The sequence below is a fragment of the Petaurus breviceps genome, unplaced genomic scaffold, assembly GCF_028583685.1.
Source record: "Petaurus breviceps papuanus isolate PSGF00001 unplaced genomic scaffold, PetGlider_PUasm1.0 188, whole genome shotgun sequence".
NCBI classification, from domain to species: domain Eukaryota; kingdom Metazoa; phylum Chordata; class Mammalia; order Diprotodontia; family Petauridae; genus Petaurus; species Petaurus breviceps.
This window is the reverse complement of record NW_027185804.1, coordinates 25680204-25697904: the sequence shown is the minus strand read 5'-3', so window position 1 is coordinate 25697904 and position 17701 is coordinate 25680204. Positions and strand designations below refer to the sequence as shown.

Genomic DNA, 17701 nt, shown 5'->3' with positions numbered 1-17701 from the left:
AGATGCCTCTGCTGCTGTGGTCCTTTCCTCCTAGAACTGCCATTTTTAAAGGAAATTCCCAGGCCATATTCACTACTTCATTCCTCTCTGGGCTCCACTCTTATATCTCCAGACTTATTTCTTAACCATTCTCCTATGCCCCTGAGCAAATCCTTTCCCACTCCTCAAGCCTCTTCAGCTTCCTGTTATATGTTATCTTTCCTGAAGGCAAGGACTATCATTTCTACTTGTATTTGTATTTCTAGGTCTTAGCATAGTGCCTGGTCCAGGGATGAGGAACCTGTGGCCTCAAGGCCACATGTGGCCCTCTAGGTCCTCAAGTGTAGCCCTTTAACTGATCCAAACATCACAGAACAAATTCCCTATGCATAGCCTATGCTTAATAAGTTCTTGTTGACTTGACAGCTTACATTTTAAAATGCTATTCTGACAAAAGGTCCATAGCTTTGCCAAATACCAAAAAAGTCCCTGACAAAAAATGAGTTAAGAACCTAGAGTCTCCTTACATGTCCACACTGACACAAAGATGTAGGATATTTAGTTTAATTGTTTATATGATCTTCTGTTCTGGTCTATTCAAATGATTTTTCCAGAAGAAAATTGGATCACTGTCTCTGACTGTCATCTGAAGATTTGTTTCAAAGACAGTGCTTTGAGGAATACACCCAGCTGGTGGATCCATGCTTGACCACCTTGCTTCTGGACAGTAATAATGATAATCAAAATGTGGGGATGTCTTAATCAACAATAATTTATTCCTGCATGTAGATAATAGACATGTCTTTAACATGATTTTCACTTATGTATAAAAAGAAAAAAAAGGATCCTCTCTTTCATTAACCCCCCTCCCCAAGCTATTTAGATAGCAGAACCTCTCAGAGGATTAGAAATGTCAGATAAATACTCTCCTTTGCATTCAGAAGATGAAAGATCAATTCTCTCTAGGGAGCAGGGGAAATCAGCAAGTACAAAAAAGAACAGTTTCCTAGAATGGCCTGAGTTAATGCCATCTTTCTCATTTGGGTTTTCTTAGGTATCATCTGCCTATCAGTGTCCTAAGCTGTGTCATGTCAATTTGATATCATCTGAAAAAAATTAAATGGATTTCTTGCTTTTAACTCACAAATGTCAGCCCTATTGGTTTCTTTTTTTCCTGACCCCTCGACATTGCTGTCAGAATTTACTAGAAGATTTGGCTTATTGGCTGAGAATGGTTAATACAGTGAGACAGCTTCCTACATTTCTTAATGCAGCTCCTACCACATAGAAAGGACTTAATGAATGCTTATTGACTGATTGGTTGAAAGAATGTTGCATCTGGAGTCTGGAAACTTGAGTTCATGTTTCAGCTCTGACACTTGGGGAATGATAATTCCATTCCATTGTGGTATGTTATCCTTGACTTCTGGAAGGTTAGACCAGGAGGATGTACACTGGCAGATTTTTCTGCTCCTTTGTCTATCAGAATTCTCACCTGCCTTCAAAGCCCAGCTGAGGTGTCAGATCCTACATAGGACTTCTCCCTCTCCTCCAAATTGTTAGCAATCCCTCTCTCTTGACATGATTTTGTATTATTTTGTTGTATAAATGTGGTATTCTCACTTTAGAATGTGAGCTGTTTTTCTTTCTTCTTTGTATCTCCAGTGTCTGGCATAGTGCTGAACATGATAGGTCCAGCAAGGAGGTGATGAATAACAGTGTCAAAGGGAGTCTATCTCTCCATTTATTAAATCTTTTGAAATCTTAGAATGATAGAGATGGAAGCAATCTTATATAGAATCTAGTTGAGGGGTTCTTAACTTGGGGCCTATTAAATTTTTTGATGATTGTTTTTCAATACAAATGACTTCCATTTTTTATTATAATATTTTATCTTATGCATTGAAGACCATAATTCTGAGAAGGCTCCTTAAACTTCCCCAGAATGTCCACAATGCTAAAAAGGTTAAGGACTTCTGCACTAATCTAACCGCCTCCTTTTAAAGAAGAACAAACTGAGAAACCCAGAGAGGCAGATTCGTAAAGTGCTTCTAAAGTCACAGATCGGTGGGTGGAGCCAAGATGGTAGAGTAAGGCAGGAACTTACCTGAACTCTCCCAAATGCACCTCCAAACAACTATAAAATAATGTCTCAAAATGAATTCTGGAGTGGCAGAATGAACAAAAGAACAGGTTGAAAAAATTTCCAGCCCAAGACAATAGAAAAAGTTGACATAAAAAAGTCTGTCTCACTTGAGTAAAAGGGGAGCACAGGTCAGTGCAGGTGATATTCAGGCAAGCCAGCAGGAGACTGCATCACAGCAAACTGGCAGAGAGGCCTTCAGCGCCTGTGCAGGTCAGTGGCAAGGCCCCATGCTCTCAGGGCAAAAAGCTTGGGACAGTGCTCCCTCCACCCCAGGAACAAAGCCCAACTTTAACATAAAATTAAAAGTCATTATAGAGACTGGAAAAATTAATCAAAACCCCCACAAAATTAAGAAAGGAACATGAGCATTGAAAGTTACTGTGGGGAGGTGGAAGATAAAAACAAATTTAGAAGATGACAACAATGTTAAAACAGCTTCATGGGAAGCCTTAAATAAAAATATGAATTGATCTTGGGCTATGGAAGATCTCACAAAGGATTTTAAGAATCAAATTAGAGAGGTAGGAGAAAAATTGGGAAAAGAAGTAATTCAAGAGGATCATGAAAGATTCAAGAGGATCATGAAAAAAGAGTTAACATCTTGGTAAAGGAAGCACCAAAAAATGGAAAAAGACATACAAAAATTCACTGAAGAAAGCAGCTACTTAAAAAGTAGAATTGGCCAAATGGAAAAGGAGGTACAAAAGTTCACTGAAGAAAATAATTTCTTAAAAATTAGAATTGGGCAAGGGGAAGCTAATGACTCCATGAGACATCAAGAATCAGTCAAACAAAATTAAAAGAAGAAAATGTGAAATATTTCATTGGAAAAAAAATAACTGACCTGGAAAATAGATCCAGGAAAGATAATTTAAGAATTATTGAACTACCTGAAAGTCGTGATAAAAAAGTCCTTGGGCAGCATTTTTCAACAAATTGTCAAGGAAAACTGCCCTGGTTGCCTAGAACTGGAAGGTAAAATAGAAATTGAAAGACTCTTCTGATCACCTCCTGACAGAGATCCCAAAATGAAAACTTCCAGGAATATCATAACCAAATTCCAGAGCTCACAAATCAAGAAGAAAGTATTGCAAGCAGCCAAAAAGAAACAATTCAAATGTCATGAATTCATAGTCAAGATTTAGCAGCTTCTACATTAAAGGTTTGAAGGGCCTGAAATATGATATTCCATAAGGCAAAGGAGGTAGGATTACAATTAAGAGTCCCCCACCTAGGGAAACTGAGTATAATCCTGCAGGAAAAAAAAATGGATATTCAATGAAGTAGACCAGAGCTGAACAGAAAGTTTTATTTTAAAGTACAAGATTCAAGAAAAGCACAAAAAGGTAAACAGAAAAGAGGAAACATAAGGGATTCAATAGTTAAACTGTTTATATTCCTACATGGGAAAATGATATATGTAACTCTTAAGAACTTTATCACTATTTGCAGTTAGAAGGCATATACATAGATACAGGGGCACGTATAAGTTGACTTTGATGGGATGATATCCACAAACACCAAATTTTAATGGGTGAGAAAGGATTGCACTGGGAGAAGAGGGAAAGGAGAGGGAGATTGGGGTAAATTATCTCACACGAAGAGGCATAAAAGAAAGACCTGTTACAGTGGAAGGAATCATGCAGGGATGGACATCACTTGAACCTTACTCTCATTGGAATTGGCTCAAAGAGGGAATAACATACACATTCAGTTGGGTATATAAATCTGTCTTATCCTATAGAGAAGTAGGGTATGGGACTGATAGGAAGGAAGGCAAATTGGAGGAGATAGTGGTCCAAAACAGAACACTGATGAGGAGGGACAGGGTGAAAAGAGAGAGAGGGAAGGAGGGAGGTAGAGAGATAGAGAGAGACAGAGAGAAATCACAACTGTGAATATGAATGGAATGAACTTTCCCATAAAACAGAAGCAGATAGCAGAGTGGATCAAAACCCAGAATCCTACAATATGTTGTTTATAGGAAACACACTTGAAACAGAGAAACACAGAGTAAAGGTCAGGGACTAGAGGGGAATCTATTATGCTTTGGCTGAAAAAAAAAGGCAGGGGTAGCTATCATGATCTTAGACAAAGTGAAAGCAAAAATAGAGCTAATTAAAAGAGATAAGGAAGGAAACTATAACTTGCTAAAAGATACTATAGACAATGAAGTCATATCAATACTAACTGTATATGCACCAAATGATGTTGCATCCAGATTTTTAAAGAAGTTTAATGAGTCACAGGAGGAAACAGAGAGTAAAACTATACTAGTGGGAGACCTCAATTTACCCCCCCCCTCAGAACCATATAGATCTAACCAAAAAATAAACAAGGAAGAAGTTAAGGAGGTGAATAGAATTTTAGAAAAGGTAGATAGACTAGCCCTCTGGAGAAAATTGAATCTGAATAGAAAGGAATATACGTTTTTCTCAGTGGCACATGGTATGTATACAAAAAATTGACCATAGATTAGGGCATAAAAACCTTACAATCCAATGCAGAAAAGCAGAAATATTAAATGCATCATTTTCAGATCTTAAGGCAATAAAAATTACACTCAATAAAGGGCCACAGAAGGATAGATTAAAAATAAATTAGAAACCAAATAATCTTAAAGAAAGAAAAAAAGAATGAGAATGGATCAAAGACTAAATCATAGAAATAATAATTTCATTAAAGAGAATGACAACAATGAGACAGTACCCCGGAATTTATGGGATGCAGCAAAAGTAGTCCTTAAAGGAAAAATTATGTATGTAAATGCTTACATCAATAAAATAGAGAAAGAGCACATCAATGAATTAAAAAAAAAAAAACTAGAAGAACAAATTAAAAATCTCTAATTAGACATCAAATTGGAAATCTTGAAAATCAAAGAGAGGATTAATAAAATTGAAAGTAAGAAAACCCTTGAATTAATAAATAAAACTAAGAGCCGGTGTTATGAAAAAAACAAGAAAATATAATAAACCCTTGGTTAATTTGATTAAAAAAAAGAAAAACAAATTACCAGCATCAGAAATGAAAAGAATGAATTCACCACCAATGAACAGGAAATTAAAGTAATTAGGACATATTTTACCTAATTATATGCCAGTAGATCTGGAATTGTAAATGAAATAGGTAAATATTTACAAAAATGTAAATTGCCCAGATTAACATAAGAAGAAATAGAATACTTAAATGACCCCATCTTAGAAAAAGAGATTGAACAAGCCCTCAGTGAATTTCCTAAGGACTCTCCCCCCTCCCCCACCCCCAGCCATGGATTCACAGGTGAATTCTAGCAAACATTTAAAGAACAATTAATTCCAATACTACATATACTATTTGGAAAAATAAGCAAAGAAAGAGTCCTACCAAATTCCTTTAAAGGCACAAATATAGTGATAATACTTACACCAGGAAGAGCAAAAACAGAGAAAGAAAACTATAGACAGATTTCCCTAATGAATATTGATGCAAAAATTTTAAATAAAATACTGGCAAGGAGATTAGAGCAATATAACACAAGGAGCATACAGTATGACCAGGTTTAATTTATACCAGTAATACAAAGCTGGTTCAATACTAGGAAAGCCATCAGCATAAGTGACCATATCAATAACAAAACCAAAAGTAATCATATGATTCTCTCAGTAGATGCAAAAAAAAAAAAACTTTTTGGCAAAATATAACACTTATTATTACTTGAAAAGAAAACACACACTAGAGGGCATAGGAATAAATGAAGCTTTCCTTAAAATAATAAGTAGTACCTATCTAAAACCATCAACAAGAATTATCTGTAATGGGAATAAGCTAGAAGCCTTCCCAATAAGATCAGATGTGAAGCATGAATGCCCATTATCACCACTGTTATGTAATATTGTACTAGAAATATTAGCTATAACAATAAGAGAAGAAAAAAGAAATTAAAGGAATTAGAATAGACAATAAGGAAACAAAACTGTTACTCTTTGCAGATGGTATACTTGGAGAATCCTAGAGAATCAACTAAAAAAGTAGTTGAGATAATTGACAATGTTAACAAAGTTGTGGGATATAAAATAAACCCATATAAAAACATCAGCATTTCTATATTACAAACAAAGTCCATCAGGAAGAGATAGAAAGAGAAATTCCATTTTAAATAACCATAGATCATATAAAATAAATGCCAGGACAAACCCAGGACTTATCTGAACACAATTACAAAATACTTCACACAACTAAAGTCAGATCTAAGCAAATGGAAAAAGATCAATTGCTCATGGGTAGGCTAGTCAATATAATAAAAATGGCAATTGTACCTAAATTTACTTCAGTGCTGTACCAATCGAACTACAAAAAAAGTTGTTTTAAAAAGTTAGAAAAATAATAACAAAATTCATCTGGAAGAACAAAAATCAAGACTATCAGGGGAATTAATGAAAAAAATGCAAAAGAAGGTAGACTAGCCATATCAGATCTCAAACTGTGTTATAAAGCATTAACCATGAAAACTCTTTGGTACTGGCTAAGAAATAGATTGGTGCGTGAGTGGAATAGATTAGTTATACAATACATTATAGTAAATGGGCATAGTAATTTAGTGTTTGATAAAACTAAAGAAACAAGCTAATATGACAGAAAAATAAAATTATAAATGTGGGAGGGGTCATGGGGAAATTGGGAAACTAATGCATTGTTGGTGAAGTTGTGAACTGATCCAACCATTCTGGAGAGCAGCTCAAAAGGCTGTAAAACTATTCATAACATTTGACCCAGAAATACAACTACATGGTCTGTATCAGAGAGGGGGAGAGACAGACAGACAGACAGAGAGACAGAGACAGAGAGAGACATAGAGACACAGAGAGAGAGGGAGGGAGGGAGTGAGGGAGAGGGAAGGACATATTTGTACAAAAATATTTATAGCTGCTCTTTTTGTGGTGGCAAAGAATTAGAAATTGAGGGGATGTCTCACAATTGGGGAATGGATGAACAAGTTGTGGTATATGATTGTAATGAATGCTATTGTGCTATAAGAAATGAGCAGAATGCTCTCAGAAAAACCTGGAAAAACTTACATGAACCATTACAAAGTGAAGTGAGCAGAACCAGGAGAATATTGTGACAGCAATATTTTAAGATGATCTACTATGAAAGACTTACATACTTTGATCAAGGTAATCATCCAAGATAATTCTAAAGGACTTATGATGAAAAATGCTATTTACCTCCAGAGAAAGAACTGAAGTAGTCTGAATGCAGATGAGAGCATACTATTCTTCACTTTATATTTTTTCATTTGGGGGGGTCTGTGTTTTCTTTCACAACATGACTAATATGGAAATATGTTTTGCATGATTGCATATGTATAACCTACATAAAATCGCTTACTATTTCAGGGAGAGGAGTGAGAAGGGAAGGAGAGAGAGAATTTGGAACTCCACATTTTAAAAATGAATGTTAAAAATTATTTTTACATGTAATTGAGAAAAAATAAAATATCATTAAAAATAAAGTCATATAGCTTGTTGAGTAGCTACCCAGGACTAGAACTCAAATGTCTTGATTCCCAGGCTTATGTACCCTCTCAATTACATTTTGAGGGGCTCAGTTCAGATTTTTCCCAGATTGGAAATGTTCTACCTAGCTTGGGAGTCGAGACACCTAGGTTCTATTTCCAGTCTCTTCACCATTTGGAATTTTTTCCTCAATATATTTTTTTCTTTTTCTTTTCTGTAAAAAGCTCTTCTCTTTTGGGCTCTGCACCATTTCCCTTTTTATGTACCTTTTAAGCTCTTCAAATATTTGCTAACAGTTCTAAATATTTAGCAGGTATTGCAAAATGCTGCTAAAACCTCCCTTGCCTCCCTTTAACTATACTCAGATTTTCCTTTCAGGAAGATGTTTTAAAATCATAGCCCCAGAGCTGGAGGGGACCTTAGAGACCCATTTGTCCAACTGTCTCATTTCACAGATGAGGAACAGATGCAGAAAAGTTAGGTGAGTTACCCAAGGTCATACCAGTTTTGACTGCAGAAATACTACAGATGGGCTATAACATTACAAAGATGGTAGGGAAAATTGCCCATAGGCTTTACAACCTGAAAAAAAAAAGATGAGAATGCTATGGAGGTATCATAGCAACAAGTCACTATGTTAATAGTCCTTTTAATTCGACAATTCAAAAGATTTAATTCAATTCCACAAACACTTTCTAAGAGTCTTCTATGTGCAAGAAACTGGGCATAATAACAATAACTCATACTTTAATAGTTCTTTAAACCTTATGAAACACTTGTACCACAAATGCAAAATAACATCTCTACCAATGATTTATAAACTTAGAGAGTAGTCTGAAATACTGAAATGCTGAGTGTCTTGTTTGTGGCTACAAAGACCCCTATATCCTATCTTTCAATGACTCTGTGAGGTAGCAGTAATATTGTCATTCCCCTTTTACAGATGAGTAAACTGAGGTTCACAAAGGTGAAATAATTGCCCAGTTTCACTACAGCTAGTAAGTGTTGGAGTCAGAATTCAAAGCCAAATATTTTGACACCAAATCCATTGACCATTTCATTAAGCCATTTAGACTACCTACTGAGAGAAATAAGACACATGCCCTGCTCATGAGTAGCTTACCATTGAATAGAGGAGAAGCTAAAGGTATCAAAACAAGAGGATAAGTGTGAAGAAGAGGGACTCAGGTAAAGAGATTTGGGAAATTTGGCTAGAAAGAAGTCACTTATACAACTGGAGGAATCAGGGAAGGCTCCATGGAGGAGGTGGCAACTCAGCGGGACCTTTAAGGAAGGGAGAGACTTCAATAGGGAGAGGTGGAAGGAATTCATTCTAGGCATGGAAGATGGCATGAAGGTAGGATGAGAATGAGGGACAAAGGGTTCTCCAGTTTGACTATAATGCAGTTAAACATTGACATCTTGGGGAGACAGTGAGTTTAAATGGATGGGAATGGGTGAGTTTAATTCAGGTGATTTTTATATATGCTACTGTGGGCAAGGATCCCTTAGAAAAAATAGTGTAACCCTCATATTCAATAAAAGGTGAGAAAACCAGTGCTGGGATATAATCTCAAAAATGACAGAATGATACCTGTTTGAACACAGGGAAACCATTCAATATCACAGTAATGTGTCTGTGCTCTAACCACTGATGCCGAAGAGGCCAAAGTTGATTGGTTCTATGAAGACCCACAATATCTTCTAGAAATAACACCCCAAAAAGATGTAACATTCATCATGGGGGATTGAAATGCTAAAGTAGGAAATCAAAAGATAATTGGAATAAGAGGCAAGTTTGGCCTTGAAATACAAAATTAAGCAGGGCAGAAACAATAGAGTTTTGTCAAGATGACTCACTAGCCATAACACTCTTTTTTTCCCAACAACCCAAAAAACAGCTGCATACATGTTCATCCCCAGATGGTCAACACAGAAATCAGCCAAAGGTGTAGACGTCTGTGCAGTTAGTGAAAAGAAGACCTGAAGCTGACTGTAGCTCAGATCATGAGCTTCTCATTGCAAAATTCAGACTCAAATTGAAGAAAGTAGAACAACCATAGACCACTAGGTATGGCCTAAATAACATCCCTTATGAATATGAAGTGGAGGTGATGGACAGATTTAAGGGATTAGATTTGGTAGATAGAGTGCCTGAAGAAGTATGGACAGAGGTTCACAATGTTGTACAGGAGGCAGCAACAAAAAAATTTCCAAAGAAAAAGAAGAGCAAGAACAAAAATGGCTGTCTGATGAGGCTTTGCAAATACCCAAGGAAGGAAGGAAAGTAAAAGATGAAGGAGGAAGGGAAGATATACCCTACTGAATATTGAATTTCAGAGAATAGGAGGGCAAGAGATCTCTTCAAGAAAATTAGAGCTGACAAAGGAAAGTTTCATGCAAAAATAGACATGTCAATCCACCAATCCCCACCTGAAAGAGATCCCAGGATGAAAATGTACAGGAATACCACAGCCAAATTCCCAAACCCCCAGGTTAAGGAGAAAATATTATAAAGAACAAAATACAGCAGAGCTGCAATTATAGTAACACAAGACTTAGTGACTACACTAAAAGACCACATGTCTTAGAACACTACATATCAAAAGAATTGGGGTTGTGGTCAAAAATATCATACCCAGCAAAGTCAAGTATAATCCTGAATCAAAAAAAGGACATTCAATGAATTGATAGACTCAGGATTTTGTTACAAAAAGATCAGAACTTAATAGAAAATTTGACATATAAGATCTAGAAGAAATATAAGAAAAATTTGTAGGACTCAATAAGGACAAATTGTTTACTTTTTATATGTGGAAATGTAAACCATATACTTAAGATTGTCATTAGTCACTGGGTAGATCCTAAGGAACAAAATTGCATATGAAAAGGTAAAAAGAATAGCTATCTCATACAGATGAGGTAGGAGAGGGAGAACTGATGCAGAGGAATCAGACTGGGGAAGAGGGCTGGTAGTGCTGGAACCCAGCTCACATCAGACCTGGGTTAAAGATGCAACAATATATACATTCAGAAGGGTATACAAATCTTCTAAATTTATAAAGAAATAAAAAGGTGAGGGAACAGGATAAGGGGGTGGTATAGAAGGGAGTGTAGATTAAGATTTAGGAGGGGAATGGGGACAGAGGATAAGGGAGAGATTCTTAAAAGGTGGGTAAGTTAAGAAATAGGAGGGCAAGTTATTAGGTAGAAGTAAAGCAGAGGAGTGAGGAGAGATAGGGTAAATTGGGTAAGAAGAAGAGAGAGGAAAAATAGGAAGGAGGAAAATATAAAACAAGTAATTGGTAGCTTAGAATGTGAGTGGGATGATCTTATCCAGAAAATGCAAACAACAGATTAAAAATGTGAATTCGACAGTATGTTGCTTTAAGGGAACATTATAAAAATGAGAGATACACACAAAGATAAACTAAATGGCAGGAGTAGAATTTACAATGTTAAAAAAACCACAGGGATAGTAAGCATGATCTCAGATAAAGTTTAAGTTAAAATAGATTTAATCAAAAATGAAAAAGAGAAACTAAACTATAACATTTCAGTATTTTAGACCATTTGAAATACCTAGACAATATAAAATACCTCAGTTTTTACCTGCCAAAACAGTGCAGGAATTATATGCACATAAACATAAAATACTTTTCATACAAATAAAGTCCAATCTAAATAATTGAAATAATATTTATGGTTCATGGATAGGTAAAGCCAATATAAGGAGCAATAGTTAGAGCCAAACATAGAATGACTGATTGATTTAAGATTGAGAAAGGACAACAAGGCTGTTGTCACCTTATTTCTTTAACTTCTTCAGAGTCCATCATGTTAAATGCTAGGCTGGATGAATCAAAAGCTGGAATTAAGGATGCTGGGAGAAAACGTAACAGTCTGAGATCTGCTAATAGTACTACTCTGATGGCAGAAAGTGAAGAGGAATTAAAAAGAATCTTGAGGGTGAAATAGGAGGGGATAAAAACTGGCTTGAAGCTTAGAATAATTAAAAAAAACAAACCCTCTAAAATCTTGGCAACTGGTCCATCATATCCTGGCAAATAGAGGAAGAAGAAATGGAAGCAGTGTCAGATTTTATATTCTTGAGTTCAGAGTTCACTGCAGATGGCAGCTGCTGCCATGAAATTAAAAAACACTCGCTGCTTGGAAGGAAAGCTACAGAAAATCTGGACAGCATACTGAAAAACAGATATCACCTTGCTGACAAAGATCTGTATAGTCAAAGCTTTAGTTTTTCCAGTAGCAGTGAATGGCTGTGAGAATTGTGGACTAAAAGGAAAGCTGAGCACCATAAAATCGACGTTTTTGAATTGTGGTTCTGGAGAGGACTTTTGAGAATCCCTTGAACAGCAAGGAGATCAAATAAGTCAATAAAATACTTATAGAAATCAATTCAGGCTACTCACTGTTCAAGTACTGAAACTGAAGCTTAAATATTTTGTTCACATACTTAGGAGATGGGACTCATTGGAAAAGACCCTGATGTTAGGAAAGATTGAAGGCAGAGAAAAGAAAAGAAAAGAAAAGAAAAGAAAAGAAAAGAAAAGAAAAGAAAAGAAAAGAAAAGAAAAGAAAAGAAAAGAAAAGAAAAGGGGAGTGGTGGCAGAGGATGAGATGGATAGATAGTATCATGGTAACAGTGAATATTAACTTGGATAGACGTTGAGAGATAGTGCAGCATAGAAGGGCCTGGTGTGCTATAGTCTGTGGGGTCATAAGGACAGGCATGAATGACTAAACAATAACAATGTGAAGGGGAGTAATATGAAATATGACTGGAAAGGTCGTTATGATCTGATTATAGAAGGCTTCAGAAACCAGAATCAGGAGTTTTTATTTTACTCATTTGTCAGTAGGGGAGCCATTTAAGGTTTTCAAGTAAAGAAGTAGCAATGCTTTGCAAAGATTAAATGGACAATGGTGTTGAAGATGAAATAGAAAGGGCATATATTGGAGGCAGGATGACTGACCATTTAGGAGGCTCTTTCAAGATACTTCTCATAAGGGAGCCCCCAAAGAAAAATACCAACTCAGAGTATATATACACTTCTCAGAGCCAGAGGGCATCACAACCCTTGTGACTCAGTGCCTAATTAGAAATTAGTAAAAGGTGTGAAAGCCTTCCTACAAGCAAGTCTCCCCTAAGCAAGCTTTCCTTAATGGGCTCCACATAATGGGTGGGGAAAATCTTGTATCTCATTATCAATTCCAGGTTGGAGGTTCATATTGTCTTGAGGGGTATGGAAGAGGAGGTACCTCAAGGACTTAATTGCCTTTTGATCTTTAATGGATTTGGGGATAAAGCCTGCTTATTTCCACCCATGCCCTTTGGAATGTTTGGGAGATGGGAAGGGCCCCTAAGACTCATGAATACATTTCCTTCTAAGCCTTCAGGCAGCCACTCCCACAATTTCCAGTTAAAATCTTAAGGGCTTTTCCTAGAATTACCCTGGATTTTAGTCAAGTCCAAATAGACCAACATGCAACCAACATGGGGATCAAATACAGACTCTTCTGTTTGACATTAATAGCCCTTCACAACCCAACCTGTTTTCTAAGACTTATTACACATTACTCAATTCTACCCTCTCTAGTCAAGCCAAGCTGATACTCATGAAATTCCTCACATGAAGTCTTCCATCTCCCATCTCCAAGTGTTTGTATAGACATGTCCCCCCTACCTGGAATGCAGTCCCCTTTTACTTCAGCCTCTTAGAAGCTGAAACTTCTTTACAAACCCAGCTCAAGAACAAACAATGCCTTTCTTGACCCTTACAGATGCTATTTCCTTCCCCACTGCAATTATTATGCATTGATTTTTGTATAAATATTGTATATACACAGATGTACACATATTGTTTTCCCTGATAGAATGTAAGCTCCTTTAGGGCAATAACTGTTTCTTTTTTGTCTTTGTTTTCCCAGTGCCTAGAACTGTGTCTAGTGAATGTTGTTGTTGTTGAGTTGTATTCAATTCTTTGTGACCCCATTTGGAGTTTGCCATTTCCTTCTCTAGCTCATCTGACAGATGAAGAAACTGAGACAGACAAGGATAGGTGAATTGCAAAAGGTCACACAGTGAGTGAATGTCTGAGTCCAGATTTGAACTCAGGAAGATGTGTCTATCCATGGCACCGGCTAGCTGCCCTGCCTGGTGAATGATAATCCTTTAACAATAATAGTCCTATTTAATAATAGACCTTTTACTTATAGATTGATAGATTTAAGCTAAACTCTTAGGGACCAAAACCTACCTTCCCTTCCCTTCCCTCCCCTCCTCTTCCCTTCCCTCCCCTCCTCTTCCCTTCCCTCCCCTCCCTTCCCCTCCCCTTCCCTTTATTAAATACCTCCCATTGCACTACATATGATGCTGCATTATCTTTCTCTGTTTCCTTAACAACCCAACAACAGCAAGGGAGGGGACCTTGGAAGTGAGCCAAAAAAGGTAATCGTAGTTTAGGCAAATAGCTGGCTAATCTAGCCTTCAGCATTGCTTTGATTCAGGGCAATCCTAGTAGCCAAGCCCCCGGACCTCCACACAGGAAAGTTTCTGGCAATGAACTTCTGTCTAGTGTGCCTAAAAGACGCTGCTTCAGAGTCTGAGGGTCTGTGTATAAATTCTGGCTCTGCTCCTTGCTCTCTATGTGACTTGGGTCACTTCTTCTCTCCGGGCCTTCTTTACCTGTCACACCAGGTGATCGTTAAGAGGTCACCTCAGAACAGCTCTAAATCCAAGTTACTCTGGGGCCCCAGGATTTGATTAGTTGCGGGATACTAGAAACCTAGCTGCAACACAAATACTTATTTAAAAACAAAAAAGTTCCCTGTTTTCCTCAATAGCATTTTGAGAGTCAGACCAGAGACTGTTTTAAAAATTCAATTTGCCTTGCCCCTCTGACAGAATTTACTATTTGTATTTCATTGAACTAGAACAAAATAGAGTATATTTGGCTCCTTGGCCCCAGATTCAAACTGCTGAGGAACTTGGACCTGTGCCACCGAAGGAAGCATTTACACGCTTTAGATTGGCTCCCACAAAGATGCTTAAGCATTTATGAAAACATTCCTGTTTACAGTTAGTTTTATAAAAAATCATTTTTTTAAAAAGAGCAAATCCTGAACTGTCATCCAGGAAAGGGTTGGCAGTGAGATCGATCTGCTCAGTGTAAACACGCCGTCAGCTTTACAAATGAGGAATATGGCAAAAGGATTAAGAATCTTCAAATTGTTTCCAAGACAGAAAGAATAAAATTCTTTGCCTTTGTAACTGGCTCTGGGGAATCTCTTGTGGCATCTTGGCTCTCGGAGTGATGCATTAACTCATTTAGACACACGTTTCCAATGACTTTTCCTGGGAATCCCATCTTGATACATCTTAGCTGCTAGAAGTTCATAACAGCAGAAATCTAGAGCTGGAAGGGACCTTGGAGGCTGTCTTGTCCACCCTCCTCATTTAACAATTGAGGAAACTGAGGCTAAGAGAGGTAAAGTAATTTTCCAAAGGTCACATAGATAATAAGAATGAGAATCACCTTTAGATTACTCTTTAAAGTTTGCAAAGCACTTTACAGGGATGAATTCATTTCATCACAACAACCTTCTGGGGGTAGATGCTATAATTATTTCCATGTTGCACATGGGGAAACTGAGGCTGAGAGTGATTAAATGACTAGTCCAGGGCCACCCTGGTAAATGGCAGAGCCAGGATTTAAACACAGGTCACTGGACTCAAAATGCTGAGCTTTATTGACTGCTCTATTTGAATCTGTAGCAAGAGACAAAGAAGCATCATGGAATGTGTATTGAACTTGCCAGGAGACCAGGGTCCTGTTTCCTGTTCTGCCATTGACTAACTGGGTGACCCTGGAAAAATTCCTTCCTCTCCTAGGGTCTCAGTTTCCTGATGTGTAAAAATTAACTCGATTATCTTTAAAGTGGCTTACAGTTCTAACATTCTTTTTCCTTTGAACTGGACATGCCATTTCTTGGGAATAGAGAATTCTTAGGGAGGAAACTCCCCTTATCAATGGATGCAGCATCTGCTCTTCAACTTATATGATTAGTGATTTCCTTAGAGGGCAATAAAATGTTGGATCACACAAGCAGAATATGTCAGAGATAGGGACTTGAACCCAGACCTTCCTGATTCTGAGACCAGCTCTCTCCATCCCAGCTGCCTTGCACTCAGGAAACTCTGAATTTATTCTGCCTCAGGTACTTTCTGTGTGACCCTTGCCAAACCACTTCATCTTTGTTTAGCCTCAGTTTCTTTATCTGGAAAATGGGGATTATCATAACACCTACTACAGCAGACTTCTTGTTGCGTGGTGGTGGTAGTGGTTGTTGTTGTTAGTGTGTGTGTGTGTGTGTGTGTGTGTGTGTGTGTGTGTGTGTGGAATGGACAGAACACTGGAACTAGAGTCAGGGAGACCTTGGTTCAAAATTAGACAGAGACTTTTACTGGGCAAGTCAACTTAACCTCTGTCTGCCTCAGTTTCCCCAACTGCAAAGCGGGGGTAGTAATAGCACCTATGTCCCAGGGTTGTTGCGAAGATCAAATGAGATAACATTTGTAAAGTTCTTAGTACAATGCTTGGCACATAGTAGGTGCTAATAAATGTTAGCTGTTATTGTTTGTTGTGAAAATCCAATGAGATCATATATTTAAAGAGCTTTGGAAATCTTAACATTTCATACAAATATGAATTGCTATTATCATTGTCGTTATTTTATTGGTGTGGGTTACTCCCTCCACTAGTGTAGATGGTGGCCTCTCAGTGGCTTCGGAAATGGTATTGAGATGTTGTAGCCAAAACTTTCTTCTCCCTGTGACCAACCTGGTGATGACAGTTGCTCTGGGCTTAGCTAGTCTGGTCTCAAAAAACAGACTTCTAACTAAGTAATCACCTGTCTTCTGTGCAATGCATTTTCAGCTTGGCAGCACCTGCTGGAACTTGGACTCTCCTGGCACAGTCTTCAAGAATCTGCAGTTACCTCCATGCCTTGATGAGGCATCAGAGGAAGAGGACCTAATTCAGAGATTTAGAACTAGAAAGGACTTCATCTGGACCACCCACCTCATTTAACAAGTGAAGAATGGCTACCTGGGCTACCTGGGTCCTCAGCCCTGAATGGGACTGTAGCCCTGGGTCCCAAGCGAAGCTCTCCCTCTTGTGGCCTCTACCCTTCCACAGTAGGTGAGAGGATTGAAGAAGAAGGGACAGTTCCAGTACTCCAGACAGCCAGGGCCACAATGGTAACAGAAGTTCTGTTCCAAATACTTGGTGCCATATATCAGACCCATCAGCAAGAGAAGGGCCCTTCAGTCCCATGGGAGAACCCTGTCCCAGGTCCTATTAACATACTTCATTGCCTTTTTGACATTAATGGAGGTCATAGAATATTTAACATTTGATTTCAGCTTTTAAAAAATTAAATATTTTATTCTTCTCTCTCCTGACCTGTGTCTTTTCTGTTTTCAAGTTGGAGAGCTGACTCCAATGCATCAAAATCTATTTCCTGAATATCACTTAGTACATGGTTGGTACTCAATAGATGTTGCATATCGGAGCACTCACAATAAGAATCAAAGCTCTCCCCATTGCTTGTACAGTCTTGTCATTAAGACCTATATAAATGGTATTCCATCATGTAAACATAGGTATTGATTCAGTAGACGTGAATTTTAGGTTAGACTAGTAGATGCTTAATCAGTGTTGGATTGAATGGATTAAAGTTAGCTAGGGCTTCATGGAGGAGGGGGTCTTTGAACTGGGCCTTAAAAACTGAGCTAGGAATTCAGTACTTGTAAAATGGATAGGGAGAGCATACATAGGGGAGGAACCAAATGGATAAAAACTTAGAGGTCAGAAAGTAGTGGATATATTTGAGCAACAGTTAGTATTCCAGTTTGCCTAGGGCCATGTCTTTGGTCCTCTCTGGGTTTTACTTCTGTCTCTCTGGACTTTCACAGAAGCTTTTTTACCCTGGAAGCTTATTCCTCTCCCTGGACTTCTCACACTGGAGGTACACTCCTCTCCTGTGGCCCCTT

General features: G+C 37.7%; 1 long non-coding RNA gene across 1 annotated transcript in view; it reads left to right on the top strand.

Moving 5' to 3' along the window:
* The window catches only part of LOC138163425 (uncharacterized), a 44672-nt gene extending 27562 nt beyond the window's left edge, over nucleotides 1–17110 (top strand). Inside the window, exon 2 of the long non-coding RNA XR_011168881.1 lies at nucleotides 16584–17110. This is a non-coding gene — a long non-coding RNA (uncharacterized lncRNA). The remainder of the gene's footprint in view (nucleotides 1–16583) is intronic.
* Nucleotides 17111–17701: the final 591 nt, after the last annotated feature.